Here is a 20,192-nt window from a genome sequence, read left to right as displayed (position 1 = left end):
AAAACAGCCATGAAACTCATCCTTATAACTTCCCATAGATTTAAAACAGGCTATCACTAGTCATTTCTAATTAGCAATAAGAAACCCATTCATTGCCAAGTTACATAGAGAACATGCAGACATTAAAAATACAGACAATGAAAATACAGGCAATAAAAATGCATTAATAATAAAAATACTAAGACATAGGATTCCACACTATTTCACCTTATTTCCTTAGTCTTTTATTTTTCAGCTTTGATGTGATAATTAGGTCGTTATTGAGTCCCTTCCCCAGATATGCACTAAATTTTATTATCCATTTTAATTCTCGTTCTTCAGTGATGTTATTAATGTTCCCTAACCTGATATTTTCATGTAAAATCTCCAAGACACTGAACTTAAAATGGTGCTGACTGCCTAGTTCCAAAATGTGTCTGGCTATAGCAGTAAATATATGCCCCCTCCTCAAGCAATACATGCGGTCCTGTATTATCTCCCTTAACCTTCTATTTGTTTTCCTGATATAGAATGATGCACAAGTGCAGCAATGGGCAAGGTAGACCAAATTTCTAGAGCTACAGTTGGCATCTATCTCCAACACATAACATCTACCAGTGTCAGGATGTATAAACTCTGTCCCTTCTTGGATATATTCACAAAAGTTGCATTGACCACATTTAACTGTACCCATACCCTTAGGTATAGGAACTAACTATGAGTCCATCTTTGGATAACATAACCTACGCCTCAAGTTCTTCGTGTTCTTATATACCATCCATGGTCTATTTCCCACTATCTCTGCCACTTTATGATCTAACTGAAGGATATGCCAATTCCTAACAAAAGTATCATGTGATACTTTGCTATCCCTAGTGTAATTAAGACACAGGGGAACACTTCTTTTACTGTCAAATGTCATAATATTACCTTATGCCCTATGGGCTGAAAAATAGGGTTTAGCTCTATCATTTCTCATACATTTTGTAGCTTGGCAGACCTGCCTGACCTGTTCCTTGTTATAACCCCTGATGATAAAATCTTTTTCTAGTTTAATAATTTCCTTCTCATACTGACTATCTCTATCTGCCAGTCTGGAGCATCTCATTGCTTGGCCCTTGACAACGTTATTGAAAATGTGAGGGAGTGCATACTTGTCCTATGGATATAGGCCGCAGATTGACAAGTCTTCCTAAATCTATCAGAATGTAGCTGCCCTAGTGTGTCAATGTTAATCTCAACATCTAAAAATTCAATATTTCTATCTGAATATTTCAAGGTGAACTTTAAAAATTCATTGGTGGTGTTAATGTCATATGCAAAATTCTTAAGCTGAGTTCCTCCCCCTTTCCATAAAATGCAAAGGTCATTGTGAAGATTGGAGGAAGATGGGCAAAGGCTGCCACCCTAGTCAAATAGAATTTGATACATAATTCTATCAATTGTATAAATAAATGTAAAATACAGGCTTGTGTTTTTAAATGAAAGAAAACACTGTAAAGTGTGAACTTAAAGATTGTTGCGGCATTGCCATCTGCTGTAAGGAAAACCAAGCCAAGCATTTCAAATGTGTCTTTTGAAGTTGAAAAAATCTTATGAATCTCTTTGATGTCTTACAATTCAGCTCCAGTGAGTCGGGATAAAGGTTTCATGCCCATTGTTGTAAGGTTAAAGTTAAGGGCCAGAATTTACATATGAAAGGTGCTTTAGTGTTCTGGTTTCTGCTAGAGTATATATATGGAATGCCTTTTATTGTTGTAGTCTCCTGAGCAGGTGTTAGCTTGCTAAATAATGTAGTTTGTAGCCTGGGAACTCCAGACTAAGTGTCAAAAGGATGTAATTTGGGAGGGCCTTAAAGAGCTGTTGGTTAGTGTTTAAAAACTATTGTTGAGTGAGAGACTAGAAAAGCATTTGTCTTGGACCATCAACCCCAGCACTGCTTGCTCTATATATGTATGAAAGTATGATTATAGCACTGTGTTTTCTCTTAAGATTAGCTAAAGATTAGAAAGTTAGAGTAAGTGTTTTTCTTTGACCTCAGACCTGTCCTACTGTATTATTTTAAATTTCTGTGTGATCTCTGAACTCTTAGATTTCTCTGTGGTGTAGTAGTATTGTCTTGTGTTTTAATTATTTATTATTAAATATTTAAAAAAACCTTCACCTGTGGCTGGTTTGTGTAGAGACATGTTAAGCTCTAGAGTACATTGCATATTTATAGAGTTCATTGTAATAGGCCACTCTAAAATACGCCTTAGACTGACTAGTCACATTACCAATTGGATAATAGTATTGCACAGTAATAATTGGACACCCTTTCAAGGACCTTTGGGTAGCTGATAATAATATTAGCTGGTGGTGGCAGAAATTACTACTGTATAGTCTGGGTAAGGGGGAACAGCTGGAGAATCTGTGTCAGCCTTTCCCAGGAGTGTCTGTGAAATTGTATAAATACTTATCTCAAAGTGTGGGTGTGTGTCAGCTATCTGGGCAGGGACACGAAGCACTGTTTGGACAGAGAGGGTACTGGAGGTTAGCTTGCCAGCTAGGCTGAGATCTGGACCCTATAGCTGTGCCAGTGGGGAGACTTATTGGGGACCTGGTGAGCAAGACAGCAACCGGCCCCAGACTGACTGTGATCTCTGTGTGCACTTAAGGGAAATTGTACTTTACTGTGTGTATTAGTTATCCTTTCCTCTTCTAGGAGACAACCTCAATGGTATTAGTTGTGAGGATTGAGGCTCCTTGACTGCTGGGCCAGGGCACGGTCATTACAGTCATCTACAAAGTGTCTGTAAAACTGTATACATGACCTTGCTAGAGGATGGGGTAGCATGCATGCCAGTTCCCACTCTGCCACAACCATATTGGGATAACTGTTGGCACATGGAGTACCCATGGCCACACTAGATACTTGGGAGAAGTATTTTTCATCAAAGATAAATACATTGCTTTCTAAAATCATTCCTAGCAAGTCACATAATACATCGATCTGTCCAGTAGAACACATCTCCTTTTTTGTCAAGAAACATTTCACCATTCTTATTCCATCTCTGTTGGGTATCACTGTGAACAGTGATACCACATCCATGGTCACTAGCAACACATTACCTGTCATCCCAGTCACATCACCTTTGGTGAAGTCATATAATTCCTGTGAGAATTGTTTACACAAAATGTACTCATGAGCCTGTAGCACAGGTTTTAATTGCTTGTCCACATAAATTGATAGTAGCCCAGTTAACCATCCCTCATCAGCTACTATAGGTCTAAATGGTGGGGCATAGGGATCTTTATGGATCTTTGGTAGTCCTTGTAGAGATGGAATAAGTGGTAGATCTACCATAAAATATTTGAACAAATCTTTGGTTATAGTTTAATTATTAACACTTTCCATTAACATGTTTAACATGTTGTCCCTGATTTCATTTATCACATTGACATCTATAATCTTATAAGTCTTTTCATCTTGCAACATTTCATTCATGCATTGGAAATAATATGGCCTGTCCATGATCACTATTAGACGCCCTTTATCTGCTGGTCATATTACAATTGACACATCATTTTCAAGTGCTTTCAATGCTAACTTCTCTTCCTTGTTTAAATTTTCAAAGCCCCTTGTCCTATTCTTACATGTAAAATATGCATATCATTTTTTTCATAAAGTTTGTAAAAAATATCTAAAAAAGGGTGACTCTGGGGTGAAGCTGTACATTACGTAAAAATAACTTACAGTTAATAAGAACGTCTGTTATATCAGCTGATTGGGCAGGAATACAAGAAAGTCCTCTATTCAGTACAGAGCGTTTACAGTCCATTAAATGCCTCTTGGAAATATTCCATATCAAGTCCATTTCACCTGGTTTCACATTCTCTGTCTCTTGTTGACATCTTGTAGCTTGTTCCTTCCCCCTGATCTTCCGAGGATCCTGGCCATCTAAGGACTGCTTCCTTTTCATTCTGATTGGTAAGGGCAGTGGAAAAGAAGGTTTATTCAATGTTGAAGTTTTCAGTCTCACCACCAACTCTGAGGATGCTCCTTGTTCACTCAATGGGAGTTCCATTTCTCTAACACTCTCCCCAATTGGTGTATTGCACAATGATGGTCCCTCATTTGCTGGTGAGCTAAAAATGGGCTTCTCATTGGTCAAGAGTTAAGGGTTTACTTCATTATTCACATTATTCAGCTGATCGTTAATATTTTCCACCAAGGTAACCTGTGTACCTGTCTGTCCTTTCCTTACAAGATTGTCATTATTTGAAGCATTATTGGGCTGAGCAAGTCTAGATTTAGGCCCATGCAAAGACTTGCCCCTTCTCAAAGTCCTGGCAATCACGCTGTATCTTCACTCTCTTCTGTTGTATTAGTTTATGTTCATAGAGCCTAACATGCTCCATAACATTCCTGGTATTAATCTCCGCTCCCACTGAGCCTAAAATTTGTTGAATAGTGTCATATTGCTGCTGTATTTCTACACCCAATTTCTCTTCTATAGGTGTAAAATGGTGTATAAGCAGCCTCATATAAGCACGGCTTGTCTCAAGGTTTATCTGCTGCCATTTGGCCAGCAGGTCAGGATGAGAGTCACCATAGTTCGGCATGACTAGTACACGTAACCCCGTGGTATTATATGCATCCTGCCACATGCTTCAAAATGTAATCTCTGGTACTGCAGTCTTTTAGGTGAAAAAAGCTATTTTCTAACCATGTAGTAGCATTACGTACTGTCTGCATATCCTCAGTATTTAATGTATGCTCTTGAGCAGTGCCTACTGTTATGTTATCCAGAAGGGAATTGTCCATTACCCTTAGCAGCTCAGTTAGAGAAGTTCTTGTTTCATAAATCATCTGGTGGTTACCTCTAGTGCTCAGTCTTATCTGTTCCTCTGCCATGCTTCAGGTGGAGACAGCAAAAAATACAAAATAAGGATCAAAAATCCACACAGAAGAATGCTGCTGTATAGTAACAAACCAAGTAAATAACAGCAAAACCCACTTCCATCAGTAGAAGGAATGAGCCACAAGATGTCAACATGATACAGAGAATGTGGAACCATTTGAAACGGACTTGATATGGAATATTTCCAAGAGGCATTTAACTGACTGTGAACGCTCTGTATTGAACAGAGGACTTTCTTTTATTCCTACCCAATCGGCTGATATAGCAGACATCCTTCTTGACTGTAAGTTATTTTTACGTAATGTACAGCTTAAAATGATGTTTGGGGTAAATGACACTGCTGACAGTAATTCCATTTTTAGAAAACCTAGCTTGTATTCACCCTAGAGTCGTCCTTTGTCAGATATTTTTTTACAAACTTTATGAAAAAGAATTATATGCATATTTTACATGTGAGAATAGAACAAGGGGCTTTGAAAATTTAAACAAGAAAGAGACGTTAGCATTGAATGCACTTGAAAATGATATGTCAATTGTAATACGACCAGCAGATAAAGGGCGTCTAATAGGTTCATAGGTGGATACTAGGCTATCTGCCCGAAGGTATTTATAAGCCTAGCCAGAATGTGTTGGCTTTCGCCACCCTCTTAGATTAATTCCCTGTGCCTCTGTCCAGCAGAACCACTGAAGTGATCCCCGAGGTAAACTTTCTGTTTCCCATCCACTCATCAAGGTTTCTTTTGAAGCGTGTTAGTGAGGAGCTCTACCTAATGTAGACTGGGATCTTGTTCAAAAGCATGGGAACTCTCTGGGACAGGAATCTATCCCTCCAGCACATCCTATTTTATGTTGCGGTGAGGTTTAGATCCCTAGAGCATGTGGCTTGAGGGGATAAGGTTTTCTTTAGGTGGAGCATGTCCATGAATTGTGGGTTAGACATGGCCTTGTATGTCAGGCAGAGATCACCTCTGAGTAGGCGGTATGCAACCGAGTACAAGTGGAGTTTCTTCAGTCGAGCTGCATAAGGCATCTGTTTGAGGCCAGTGATTCTCTTGGTGAGGTACTTCTGTGGTCTTTCCAGCTATTGCAGGTGTCTTGTAAGGTACATCCCAAATGGGGAGTTATACTCTAAGATGGGTCTGATGAGTGATAAGTAGAGGGGCACAATGACCTCTTTTGATCTGGATGCAAACCCTTTTGTGATTAGGTGGGCCACGTAGAAGGATTTTCAAACCACTTTGGCAATATGATTATCAAAGTTGAGATTACTATCTACTTGGGTCCCCAGATCCCTTATTACGTCTTTCGTATTTAGGATACTACCACTTATGTGGTAGTTTGTGGGTACTTTGTTTTTTCCAAAGGGGATGACTATGCACTTTTTGGCATTTAGCTTGAGGCCATGATTTTGACACCAGGTATCCGTCTCAGTGAGACCCTTTTGAAGGATGTCTGTGCCAGCTGGAAAGTCAATTATAGCCCCTAGTTTGCAGTCATCTGTAAACTTGGTCAGCCATAATCCTCCTGTGCTTGCCTGTACCTCTGTGAAGTATATGCCGAACAGGAGGGGTCCTAGGACTGAGTCCTGGGCAACACCACTTGTAACCGGTTTAGAAATGGACCTAGCTCCTGCAACTCTCACCATGTGGGTTCTGTCCATGAGCCAGTTGGCAACCCATCTTGTGATGTAGGGGTTTATGTTCAGGCTAGTGAGCTTGTCTATAATACCAGAATGGGGAATGGTGTTGAAGGCCTTAGCGAGGTATAGGTAGGCTGTGTGTACCACCTTTCCCTTGTCTATAGCCTTGGTAACTGTCTCAAAGAAGTCCACCAGGTTTAGGAGACATGATCTGCCCTTAACAAAGCCAAACTGGGTAGGGTCCAGTGTTGGAGATTCCTAATGTCTCTGTTAATGAGTTCCATGATGATGTGCTCCATAGCCTTGCAGACCAAGCTAGTCAGGCTTATAGGGCGATAGTTCCCAGGGTCTGTTGTGGCTCTGCCTTTGTGAAGCAGAATAACCATTGCTGTGTGCCACTCTATGGGTATGTAGCCTGTGGAGAGGCTGAGTTTGAACAGTGTGTTTAGCTGAGGGGTTAGTTCATCTTTGAGTTCATGTAGGATGCAGCCTGGGACACCGTCTGGTCTCATTGATGCTGTATTTTTGGCTTTGGAGTGGGCTGTTTTAACCTGAGTGTCTGTGATTTCAGGGACTCTACATTCTTCTGGTATGGTTTGGGGCCCTTTTGGGGGTGAAGTTTGCGCTGAACCTGTCTGCCAGGATTTTGGCAATATCGGTCACTTCAGTGTATTTTGTGCCATTCTGCTCTAACCCTGAGCAGATCTGAGCATTGCCACTTAGATTCTTGACATAGCTAAAGAATGCCTTGTGGTTATCTTTGGAGGCCTTGGAAATTTTTCTTTTAAAGCATGCCTTGGATGATTTTATGAGGGATCATAGTTTCTTGCTGATACTGATCAGGGATGTCTTCCCTTCTTGGGATTTTACTCTTTTCTGTACTAGTTTCTTCCTTCTATTGTACAGCTTGTTTATGGCAGGAGTCCACCAGACTGGTTTCCTTTTCTTGGAGGAGTGAGTCTTGGTTTTGTTTGGGATGGCATGATCCATGCATTCTTGTAGCTGCCCATAGAACGCATTAGTAAAGGATTTTGCAGCTTGGACAATGTTATCCTTAAGCATGGGGCATTTGAAACTTTCCACCTCTGTCTTAAGTAATGTGAAGTTTGTTTTGAAAAGTTTTTCATGGTGGCTTTCTTGTCCGGGGGTGGGGGCGGAATATGGATATCCAAAGTGATTTGTTTATGGTCAGATCTAACCAGTGAGGGGTTGACCTCTGGAGTGGAACACCGGTCGCCCATGTTGGTGATGACCAGGTCCAATATGTTGTCACCTCTGGTGGGAGTGTTGACCAGTTGAACCAGGGCATTTGACTTTATAAATTCTAGGAAAAGTTGGGCAAGGGAGTTAGTACTTGAGTAGTTCTCCCGGTTAATGTTTGGGCAATTGAAATCACCCAATATTAGGGTGTTTGGTAGGATCTTTATGTTTCCCAGTGTTTCAAGAAACACAGAATGGGGGTCCTGGGACATAGTGGGTGATCTGTAGCAAGCTACAATTTGAATTGCAGTTTTGCCCATTGTTAGTAGCATGTGGATGGTCTCTGAAGCATTGTGCTGTGCCACTAACCTGGAGGTGTGGGTATCCTTGATGAATATGGATACACCCCCACCTTTTGTATTTCAGTTTAGGTTCTGTGGCCGAAATGTATGGTATGAGTTGTAGTCTGGTAGTGCTGGGGTGCTCTCTGGAGCCTTAAACCAGGTTTCTGCACATATATCGATTTTCTCCATACAAGTGGGTGCATTTTGAAGTTTAGACTTCTGGCATTGTGTAGCATTACCCACAGTTTTTTGTTATTTGTGCTATTTACGGCGGTGGGTTTGTCTTTTGAGCCTTGCCTAAAAAAGGCACTATGGGGGTGGCAAGAGCTTTGGCAAGTATTTGAAAGTCTAAGGGTGACAGGTGCAAGCCATCTCTAGTGAAGCAGCATGGCTTGTCGAGCATGTCATCCTAGGTGGAAAGATACTGGATCCCCTTTGAATGACACCAGAAACTTAGCCAATTGTTGAAATTGAGAATTTTTTCTTTATACCGTGGTATCATTCTTGGTGAGGGCAAGATGCTACTCAGGGTCAGGGTCATACTGGCCTGGGTTACATGATCAGAGAGCTCTTCCATGTCTCTTTTCATGTAGTCCAGGGAGGGACGGCTCAGGTCATTCACACCAACAAGGACAATGACAGAGTCATATTTGTACTTGTTCTGGAGTGACCTGAGTGCTTGTGTTATGTGGCGGATCCTGGTACCCGACAGGCAGCTAATAGTAACCTTCTCCTTATTCAGCCTAGTGAGTGGGACATCAGTGTGCCTGATTATAGAGTCACCTATTACTAGTAAGTTGGGTATGTTATTTTGCCTTAAGGGTTGTGATTGCATGGCACACTGGTTTTGTGAAGTATGTGTTTCATGGTTTGTGATGGGGGGTGGAGGTTGCTTGGATGTTTGCTTTGGAGGTCTCTGTTGGTTTTGTAGATTTTTATTTAGAGCCTCCGAGTATGTTTTCATGTATTTATGTGTGTTTTTGTCCAGTGCTGCTTTAATGGGTCTATGTGAGACTGGTGGTGTGATGCAAGTATTTCCCTTCTCCTCTTGACTGTCTGAACTAGTCTTGGGTTGAGAGAGCTTAGCCTCCAGTTTAGCTGTATAATTGCATCTCTTGCATGTATTAGTGTTTGGTGGTAGGAGGAGGGGGTTGTCTGTGTACATGAGGGAGTTGTAACATTGCCTCAAAATGCCCAGATTCACCAGTTGGACTGGAGAGTACACCTGAAACTGCCTTTCGGACATGCCTGGATAGGTACAGTGAACTGTTTTACTGGATGGCTGGTAGGGTTGAATAGAGAGCCTTGTCCTTCTGTACAGTACAGGAGGGTCTAGTTCTAGGGTTTATAAGTGCTTGCTATAAGTTTTGAGCAAGTGCCGGGCTGAGAAATGAATGGCTTGAGTGCTTAAGTTGAAAGTTTGTCTAGTTCCAAGTGAAAAATTGAAGAGGAGACTTTGTGGAGCCAGGAATAGTTTTACCCTAGCTAACAAGCACTGCTAATAGTGATCATGGACAGGCCATATTATTTCCAATGCATGAATGAAATGTTGCAAGATGAAAAGACTTATAAGATTATAGATGTCGATGTGATAAATGAAATCAGGGACAACATGTTAAACATGTTAGTGGAAAGTGTTAATAATGAAACTATAACCAAAAATTTGTTCAGATATTTTATGGTAGATCAACCACTTATTCCATCCATACCTCTCAACCTGGAAACATCAAAAATCTGGACAAGGCCCATGAAAAATTTAACATCAAATTTGCATATGTAATGTAACTCCGCGCCCACCTCAATTGATTGTGGGATACCAACTTTCACAAAAAAACTGAAGAACAGACAACCAAAATATGGCACCAGAGTACTGTCTATGGCCCCATTTACCATATATATAATGTGTGTGTATATATATATACTTTAGTCTACAATGATTTATTTTTTTTTTTTTTACATTTTATAGCACAATGCACAAACACCACAATACTGTCTCACAATGTAAATAGGATATTAAAAAAAAACTGCCATTGAAAACCCACACATCAAAGAAAATGCATTTGACCAGTGATGGATAAACAACAAAAAAAACAACATATATTTTTTTGATACACCTTACTGACTTTAATTATATTTCTTGTATAATACAGCACACTTATTAAATTTTCATCAGTCTGTTAGCAGGACTGTCACCTTACTTTTTTTTAAAGAAAGCTCTCAAAAAATGACAGATATATTATTATCAGCACCTTTGATGGTAAATGTTTTATGGCGACACATTTTAAAGTCAGAAATGTCCTGCCTTTGCTCATTAATCCATTAAATCAAAGTGCTCTGCTTTTAAAAGTTTTGTTAATTTCCTTAGCATTCTGCAAGTTTTTGAGTAAACACCTGTATACTAACACAGTTTGCAGTTCCATATTGAGTGAAACAGATACTGCACTTTGTAACATTCCATATGCAACAATGACTTAAGAGGTCACAATAGCCATTGCACTGTTATAGTCCCACAATACATTCAGTAAAAACCAAAAGTGCAACCCAATTATACTTTATAACAATGTCCAAACATACTACCTAGAAATACTAACATAATTTGTAGACCACTTTGTTTAATGAACCATTGTTTGCAAAAAGCAAGGCCATGGTACAAATACTATACATTTAAAGCATATGTACTGAGCTGCTATAATGAGGCAGAGTGCATTTCTTTCTGAAAGTGATATTAAATGTTAGCTTGAAATGTTGCACAAAAATTCAAGATATGGTTATACTCCTAACGCTACACATATGACAAAGTATTTTAATATCTTTCATTAAAACATGCACTATAAAATTTCAGTTTTAGAGCTACAGCTTTTATAACAATAGAAAAAAACATCTAAGGTCATTTGACACTGAAAAGTGCAAAATTACAAAATGTTCACTTTAGAGATATTCATTTGTTTGTAAAGTAGAGCAAATCTGAATACAGTCAAAAACATTTCATTATAATGCCATATCTAAAACTATTATCTGACTGAAAGCAGTGTTCAAGCATTTGATAATATAATGCCATATCTAAAACTATTATCTGACTGAAAGCAGTGTTCAAGCATTTGAATTATCACACTGAAAAAATGCCAACCTTTCCCCTTTGACCCCTTCTAGCTATTCCTGTTTTGCAGTTAATGACACTTTACAAAATCACAGGTGGAAGGCATGATGGCATAATGGAAAAAAATCATTCAACAAGGGTTGCACTTAAAGTGATGTTTCATGGCTGAAAAAATGCTTTTGTGTCACAGTCCATCTGTAGGGTCACTAAATAATTAGATACGAACACTATAAAAAATGCCTTAGTTAGCACACAATACAACAAACATAACATTACACAGCTTCCTTTGTCTAATGTCCTAACTGGACCAAGAATAATTTTAATAGTAACAAGATGCAAGCCACACAAATCTTACCCTAATAAAATATCAACAAACTCCCTTATCTTAGCACTTTATGTTAACAATAATATAATCTAGAAAAACAAACTACACTTAAAATACTTAACTGAAAAATTTTTTCATTGCATATGAAGTTCTCAGTAAATTGCTTAGATGATTAACAGTTGAGTCAACACTAACGACTATGAAACTAGACAATAGTAAGTTCAGAATTATGTAATTAAAAAGCTAGCTAAGAACAATTACAGTAATAGCAGGGACCCATTTTGAGACTTGAATTGATATAGGACTAGGCAGATATGGCTACCATTATCGTTGCTGCCTGTTTCTAATGATTTGAGCTCAATTCCGACTGGCTGGTAGCCAAAAATAAAAAATTGAACCAAAAGTAAATACCGAGTAATTCGGTATGGTTGGGAGGTCTGATTCCATCTCTACAAGAACTACCTAAGATCCATAAAGTTCCCTATGGCCTGCCATTTATACCTATAGTAGCTGGTGAGGGATGGTTAACTGAGCCACTATCTATTTATGTGGACCAGCAATTAAAACCTGTGCTAAAGGCTCATGAGAATATTTTACAGGATAGTAAACAATTCTTACAGGAATTATATGACTTCACCAAAGGTGATGTGAATGGGATGACAGGCAATGTGTTGCTAGTGACCATGGATGTGATATCACTGTTCACAGTTATACCCAACAGAGATGGAATAAGAATGGTGAAAATTTGTTTGACAACAAAGGAAATGTGTTCTACTGGACAGATCGATGTATTATGTGACTTGCTAGGAATGATTTTAGAAAGCAATGTATTTGTCTTTGATGAGAAATACTACTCACAAGTATCTGGTGTACCCATGGGTACTCAATGCGCCAACAGTTATGCCAAAATGGTTATGGCGGAGTGGGAATTGGCATGCATGCTACCACATCCTCTAGCAAGGTTATGTATACAGTTTTACAGACGCTTTGTAGATGACCTTTTCATTTTTTGGAAAGGGGGTGTAACCCAGCTTAAGAATTTTGCACATGACATTAACACTACCAATGAATTTTTAAAGTTCACCTTGAAATATTCAGATAGAAATATTGAATTTTTAGATGTTGAGATTAACATTGACTAGGGCAGCTACATTTTGATAGATTTAGGAAGACTTGTCAATCTGCGGCCTATATCCATAGGACAAGTATGCACTCCCCCACATTTTCAATAACGTTGTCAAGGGCCAAGCAATGAGATGCTCCAGACTGGCAGATAGAGATAGTCAGTATGAGAAGGAAATTATTAAACTAGAAAAAGATTTTATCATCATGGGTTATAACAAGGAACAGGTCAGGCAGGTGTGCCAAGCTACAAACTTTATGAGAAATGATAGAGCTAAACCCTATTTTTCAGCCCATAGGGCATCTGGTAACACTAGGACATTTAATAGTAAAAGAAGTGTTCCTCTGTGTCTTACTTACACTAGGGATAGCAAAGTATCACATGATACTTTTGTTAGGAATTGGCACATCCTTCAGTTAGATCATAAAGTGGCAGAGCTAGTGGGAAATAGACCATGGATGGTATATAAGAACACGAAGAACTTGAGGTGTAGGTTATGTTATCTGAAGATGGACTCATGGTTAGTTCCTATACCTAAGAGTATGGGTACAGTTAAATTTGGTCAATGCAACTTTTGTGAATGTATCCAAGAAGGGACAAAGTTTATACATCCTGACACTGGTAGATCTTATATGTTAGAGATAGATGCCAACTGTAACTCTAGGAATTTGGTCTACCTTGCCCGTTGTTGCACTTGTGCATCATTCTATTTTGGTAAAACAAATAGAAGGCTAAGGGAGAGAATATGGGACATGTATTGCTTGAGGAGGGGGCATGTATATAGTGCTGTAGCCAAACACATTTTGGAGCTAGGCAGTCAGCACCATTTTAAGTTCAGTGTCTTGGAGATTTTACATGAAAATATCAGTTTAGGGAACATTAATAACATCACTGAACAATGAGAATTAAAATGGATAATAAAATTTAGTGCACATCTGGGAAAGGGACTCAATAATGACCTAATTATCACATCAAAGCTGAAAAATAAAAGATTAAGGAAATAAGGTGAATTACTGTGGAATCCTATGTCTTAGTATTTTCATTATTAATGCATTTTTATTGTCTGTATTTTCAATGCCTTTATTTTTAATGTCTGTAGTTTCTCTATGTAACTTGGCAATGAATGGGTTACTTGTTACTAATTAGAAATGACTAGTGATAGGCTGTTTTAAATCTATGGGAAGTTATAAGTATGAGTTTCATGGCTGTTTTTTCATTAAGGTCTGCGGAAACAAACTTGCTGTTTGTGAAAGCGTTTACCTAATAAACATTTTTAAGAAAGACTGTGGATTTTGAACATTTGGAGACTCTGCTGTGACCTGCTGGAAGTGGATTTTGCTATTTTTATATATATATATATATATATATATATATATATATATATATATATATATATACGCACACACACACACAATCAATTTAAAAGAGATGAAATTGTACTAGATATGTTCATAGGTTCATAGGTTCATACTAGGCTATCTGCCCTAGGGCATTTATAAGCCTAGCCAGAGTTGTGTGGCTTTCACCATCCCTTAGGTTGAAGAATACTATACCCATTAGTTTGCCGTGCCTCTGTCCAGCAGTGATACAGAGATGATCCATCTCCCATCCACTGGTCAAGATTCCTCTTGAACAGAGCCAGCGAGGTGCTCTGTCTCACATGGACCGGGATTCTGTTCCACAGCATAGGGAGTCTCTGGGTGATGAATCTATCCCTCCAGCACATCCTATTTATATCCGTGTTGAGGTTTAAGTCTCTTGCTCTTGTGGCTCTGGTGGATTTGGATTTTTTGAGGTGGAGCATGTCCATTAATTCCGGGTTGGACATGGCCTTGTATGTCAGGCACAGGTCACCTCTGAACTGAATAGAGCTGGAGTTTCTTCAGTCGGGCAGCATATGGCATATTTTTTATCCTTTTGGTGAGGAACTTTTGGGGTCTTTCCAATTGCTGCAGGTGTCGGGTAAGATACATCATTGTACTCAATCATTGTTCTGATAAGTGAAGAGTACAGGATCTGGATGTGAATCCCTTCATAATCAGGTGGGCAATGTAGAAGGTCCTCCTAACCACTTTGGCAATGTGAGTGTCAAAAGAAAGGTTACTGTCAACTTGGGTCCCCAGGTCCCTGATAACCTCTTCTGTGTTTAATGGATTGCCACCTATGTGGTAACTTGGGGTTACCTTGTTTTTACCAAAGGGTAGGACTATACATTTTTTGGCGTTTAGCTTAAGGCCATGGCTCTGGCACCAGTTATCCGTTTCTATGAGACCTCTCTGAAGGATATCTGTGTCTTATGGATTTTCAACTATGGCGCCCAGTTTGCAGTCATCTGCAAACTTTGTCAGCCACAATCACTGATAATACTTATTATCAAATAAAATACATTGTTATATAAAACTAGTTCTAAAATAGAGCATATAATTACTGTTGTTGAGCTGATTTATTTTTAAATAGATGTGATTACTATAAATATAATTGAGAAATAAAATCCTCTGTGACTTTAATAAAACCTTTAACTGAGATTAATGTTAACCTTAAAATACTTTCTAAATAAAAAAATGTGTAATCCATCCAGAGCCTGAAATAATGGGCCTCATTGGAGGAGATGTAATGATTTTATACATTTTAAGTAAACCATAAATTATAGGAATGCCTGGGTTAGAGACAGCCATAAATGCATAATCATCCAAAGTGATAGAATCATTCACTTGTAAGTCATATAAATGAGATTCAGCATTATACATCAATTGCTGAACATATCAAAAATCTACTACAAGAAAGGTATCAGTATCAGATAATTGTGACATGCTTTCATAATTTTTATTTTTATCCAAAATTACAATGGCCCTGCCATTATCAGCCTATTTAATATTAATATCATTCATAGGTTCATAGGTGTGGATTAGGCTAATGGTGCTGGAGCCTTTGCAAGCCTAGCCCAAAAAAAAATTGCCCAAGCAGAGTGTCACCCGATGTTAGTTCACAGTGCCTCTATCCAGAAGGGCAACTGGAGTGATCCCTGGGGTGAAGTTTCTGTTACCCATTCATTCGTCAGGATTTCTCTTGAAGAGGGCCACTGAGGTGCTCAGCTTGACATGAATGGGAAGCTTATTCCAGAGTATGTGCAGTCTTTGGGAGATGAACCTGTCCCTCAAGCATGTTCTGTTAATTATGGTAATGAGGTTGTGATCTCTGGAGCATGTGGCATGGGGAGATTGGGATTTCTTTAAGTGTAGCATTTCAAGTAGGGCTGGGTCGGACATGGCTTTGTAAGTCAAGCAGAGATCAACTCTAAGTAGAGGATTAGAGATGGAGAACAGCTGAAGTTTCTTGAGTCTGTCCATGTAGGACATGTGTTTAAGGCCTAGGATCCTTTTTGTGAGGTACTTTTGTGGCCTCCAGCTGTTGTATGTGTCTGGTCAGGTACATGCCAAAAGGGGCATTATATCCAATGACTGGCCTAATGAGAGATGAGTAGAGAGGGATGATGACCTCTTTCTTCCTGGATGTGAAACCTTTGGTTATAAGATGTGTCATGTAAAAGGACTTCCTACATGGCACATCTTATAACCAAAGATGTGCCACGTAGAAGGACTTTCTGACCACAGTGGTGATGTGGTGGTCAAAGGTGAGGTGGCTGTCGACCTGGGTGCCCAGATTTCTTATGGCCCCTTCAGTGTTCAGTGGGCTCCCATCAATGTGGTAATTCGTGGGAACTGAGTTTTTTTCCAAAGGGGATGATAATGCATATTTTGGTGTTAAGCTTCAGGCCATGGTTTTGACACCAGTCACTGGTCTCAGAGAGGTCTTTTTGTAGGATGTCTGCATCACTTGGGGAGTTGATAATCACTCTTAGCTTGCAGTCATCAGTGAACTTGATCAGCCAGAGTCCTTCTGTGTTGGCCTGGACCTCTGAGAAGTAGATGCCAAACAGGAGAGGGCCCAGGACCGAGCTGTGTGGGACTCCACTCATGACTGGTCGACAGTCTGATTTGGAATCTGCAACTTTCACTTTGTGGGTCCTGTCTGTGAGCCAATTTACAACCCACCTAGTGATGGAAAGATTGATGCCTAGTTTGGTGAGTTTATCAATGATACCTGAGTGGGGAATGGTATCATAGGCCTTGGCCAGGTTGAGGTATGCTGTATGCACTGCCTTACCCTCATCCACAGCCTTGGTGACTGCCTCAAAGAAGTCAACCAGGTTCAGCAGGTAGGATCTCCCCTTAACAAAGCCAAACTGTGTGGGGTCAAGAGTTTGGAGATTGCCTGCATCTTTGTTAATCAGGTCCATGATGATGCACTCAATAGCTTTGCCTACTAGACTCGTCAGTTTAATGTGTGATAGTTCCCAGAGTCTGTAGTTGCTCCCCCTTTATGGACTGGGATGACTGTAGCAGTGCGCCATTCATTTGGGACATAGCTTGAGGTAAGGCTGTGACTGAACAGGACACACAGATGTGGTGCCAGTTTGTTATTATCCCTTTACTCTTTTAAGGCTAAGAATTCAGCCTGAGAAAATTGTAATATTTAGAGACATTTTCTTTAAAAAACAATTCATAAAGCTGTTTCTCACACACATTCTGAATGCAATAACCAATGGTTGGCTAACGGGTGAAAAACAGCTTTTACATTTACACTTGGTAGTGGATATATCTCTTTTCTCAGTAAATAAAACTTTTAAATTTAATTCCCTTACAAATAACCGTAATTCAGTAAGTGCCTCAGTAATATCACTGGAAGTGGAAGATATAAAATTAAGTCCTTTCTTCAAAACATCATACATTAAGAAGACAAATGTAAAACATCATCTTTAATAGCAAATTTCTGTAAGGTATTGCTATGCAGTCTACCTTGCAAGATGGTTTCCATTCGTATTCTTGGTCAGACTCCTGGTATTCTGAATATTCTGGTCTCACCCCTGCTCATACTGTAATACCGTGTCTGCATTTTTCCATTGAATGGCTCTTCTGAACTAGAATTTTCTCTGGCAGTTGTACCAGTACTTGTGGAGTAGGACATAAAAAACTGCCATTAACTTGTGGTACAGAACTATCTGAACAAACTGATACTACATTCAAAACAGAAGCAGAGTCTGAATTTGTTGCTGTTAACGAAGACTTCTCAGCCGTTGCAGATTCTGCCAGTGCAACTGGTGTTTCCGTGTCATGATGTGAAGTTGACTCGGTCAATATAACTGGTTGTGGAGTTGACACATCTAAATTATATATTGAAGAACCTCCCTCTGCTGTTCATGTAACAGCTGGTGAAGACTGTTTATGCATGGGCATGCTCTTATACTTTCTAAACTCATATTTAGGCCATGAAAATATAAGACCAGTTTTATAATCAGGAGAAAAACACATAAGCAGCAGCTAAAGCCTGATAACATATAAAAAAGTAAAAAGTAAAAAGTAAAATAAAACCAAAACAAATGATCTGGTCACCACGGGCAGCGTAAAAATAAAAAAAACAATACTTTAATAAAAAATAAAAGAAATATAAAAGATGAGTGCTTTCAGGCAAAAGCCCTTCTTCAGATCTTAAAAGCACACAGCAAACAGTAAAACAACACTTAAAAGCACTAAGGAAACTACAATGCATAGAAAATCAACCAATGGACACCTGGTATCAGTTAAACAATCTCCATGCTTTGAGTGCTGTCTTTAAAGGAACAGTGCTTGCCTGCACTATAAGGTTATTCCTTGTGGACTTAGGGTTTTCCTGTATGCTCACTTATGGCACTGTTTATCCTGAGTTGCTCAGAAGGTGGCAGACACTGAGCATTGAGCTTAGTTTTAATTATATTTGACTTTTGCTTGATTTTTTTAAACCTAATGAAAATGATTTGGCTGGCATAACTGAATCTCTTTACAAGGAGATTACTCAGAGGTTTAAAGGTGATTTTTTTTTTATCTGGATTGGATGGTGTTATTGGTGAGGTTTCTGCCTTTGAGTTGAGACTACAACAACAAAAGAAGAGGAAATTGGAGAGAGACTTTTCAGATTTCAAGAAAGGGAATATTTTTACATGGCCCAGGTCCAATGTTAATGGCTCTGTTCTGCCACTGGCTGAGAATGCAGCTCCTGTATCTCAAGAAGATCTGAAGAAGGGCTTTTGCCTGAAAGCACTCATCATTTGCATTTTTCTTTTTGTTTAAAGTGGAAAAACCCTTTTTTATTTTTAAACTTGCCGTGGTGACTGGATCATTTGTTTTGGTTTCAGTTTGATAATCATTCAAATCACAAACAAATTTCTTCTTTTTAAAAGCAATAATCATATTCTCATATTTAACCACAGAATCAAAGACATTCATAAAGGTTTTTGAGACATACTGCAAATCATTAAAACAACTCACAATGTTATTTTCAAGTTCAGCAACTGTTGCTCAGTGCTTAAGAAAAATGTATTCATAAGCAACATATAATCACGACTTAGATTTAAATTCAGTTCTTGCCATTTCTTTAATAGATCAGGATAGAAGTTACCATCAGTAAGTAATTTAGTCTCGCACAAATCTCTCGGCATTATATTCATTGTGAGATAAGCTGCCATTGCAAACATTTATGTTTGTACCTTTTTCTCCAGTAATTTAATATCATTAAAAATTCCAGTTTGTAATTTGTTAATGCATCCCCTTGTGGGGGTGTTGATTATCTGCTCCAGAGCATTTGTGTTAAAGTTCAAAAACCTTTGGGCAAATGCATTTGTGCTTATATATGTTACCAATCAATAGAAGGATAGTTAAAGTCACCCATGACCAGGGTATTTGGCTGTCTAAGAGTAAATGAAGTAGGTCCAAGTAGGCTGTGTGGTTTTCATGGTTCATAGTGAGGGACCTATAGCTAACAATAATGTGGAGAGGGGTCTTTCCTTCAATTAGTTGGACTTGGAGTAACCCTAGGGGGTTGTACTGTTTAACCAGTCTAGAGGTATATTTGTCTTTAATGAAGATGGCTATTCCTCTTCCCTTGGTTTTTTCATGTTCGTTGTGTGGTCTGAACATGTGGAAGTCATTATATCCCTGCATGGCCAGGGTATTCTCTGAAGCCTTGAACCATGTCTTTGTGACTGTGCAGACATCTGCATCTTCCAAGGTGAGAAGTACTTCAAGTGAGTGCAGTTTTTGATTTAGACTCCTAGCATTACTGAGTTTGTTTCTGAAGGATATTTTTAAGTTGGGAATTTTGTTCTTATGACATTGCCTAAAGAAGGCACTATGGGGGAAGCAAGTACCTTTGCCAGCAACCTAAAGCCTAGAGGTGACAGGTGAAGACCATCTCTGGCTAAGTAGAGTGGGTTGTTAGCCATGTCATCCCAGGCTGTGAGATACTGTATCCCCCTGGATTGACACCAGTAGCTAAGCCAATTGTTGAAGTCAATATTTTTTGTTTGTATTTTGGCATCATCTAGGGTGAGGAAAGAATGCTGTTTAGGGCTAGGGACATAACTGCCTGGGACACACAATCTTAAACTTCATCATGTCTGTCTTCATATAGTCCAGTGAGGTACCTCTCAAGTCATTCACTCCAACATGGACTATGACAGAGTCATAACAGTACTTGTTGTTGAGAGAC

The sequence above is a fragment of the Protopterus annectens genome, chromosome 5.part0 (genome assembly GCF_019279795.1).
Source record: "Protopterus annectens isolate FY-2018-M chromosome 5.part0, PAN1.0, whole genome shotgun sequence".
Classification (NCBI taxonomy): domain Eukaryota; kingdom Metazoa; phylum Chordata; order Ceratodontiformes; family Protopteridae; genus Protopterus; species Protopterus annectens.
Note: the sequence above shows the minus strand (reverse complement) of the source record.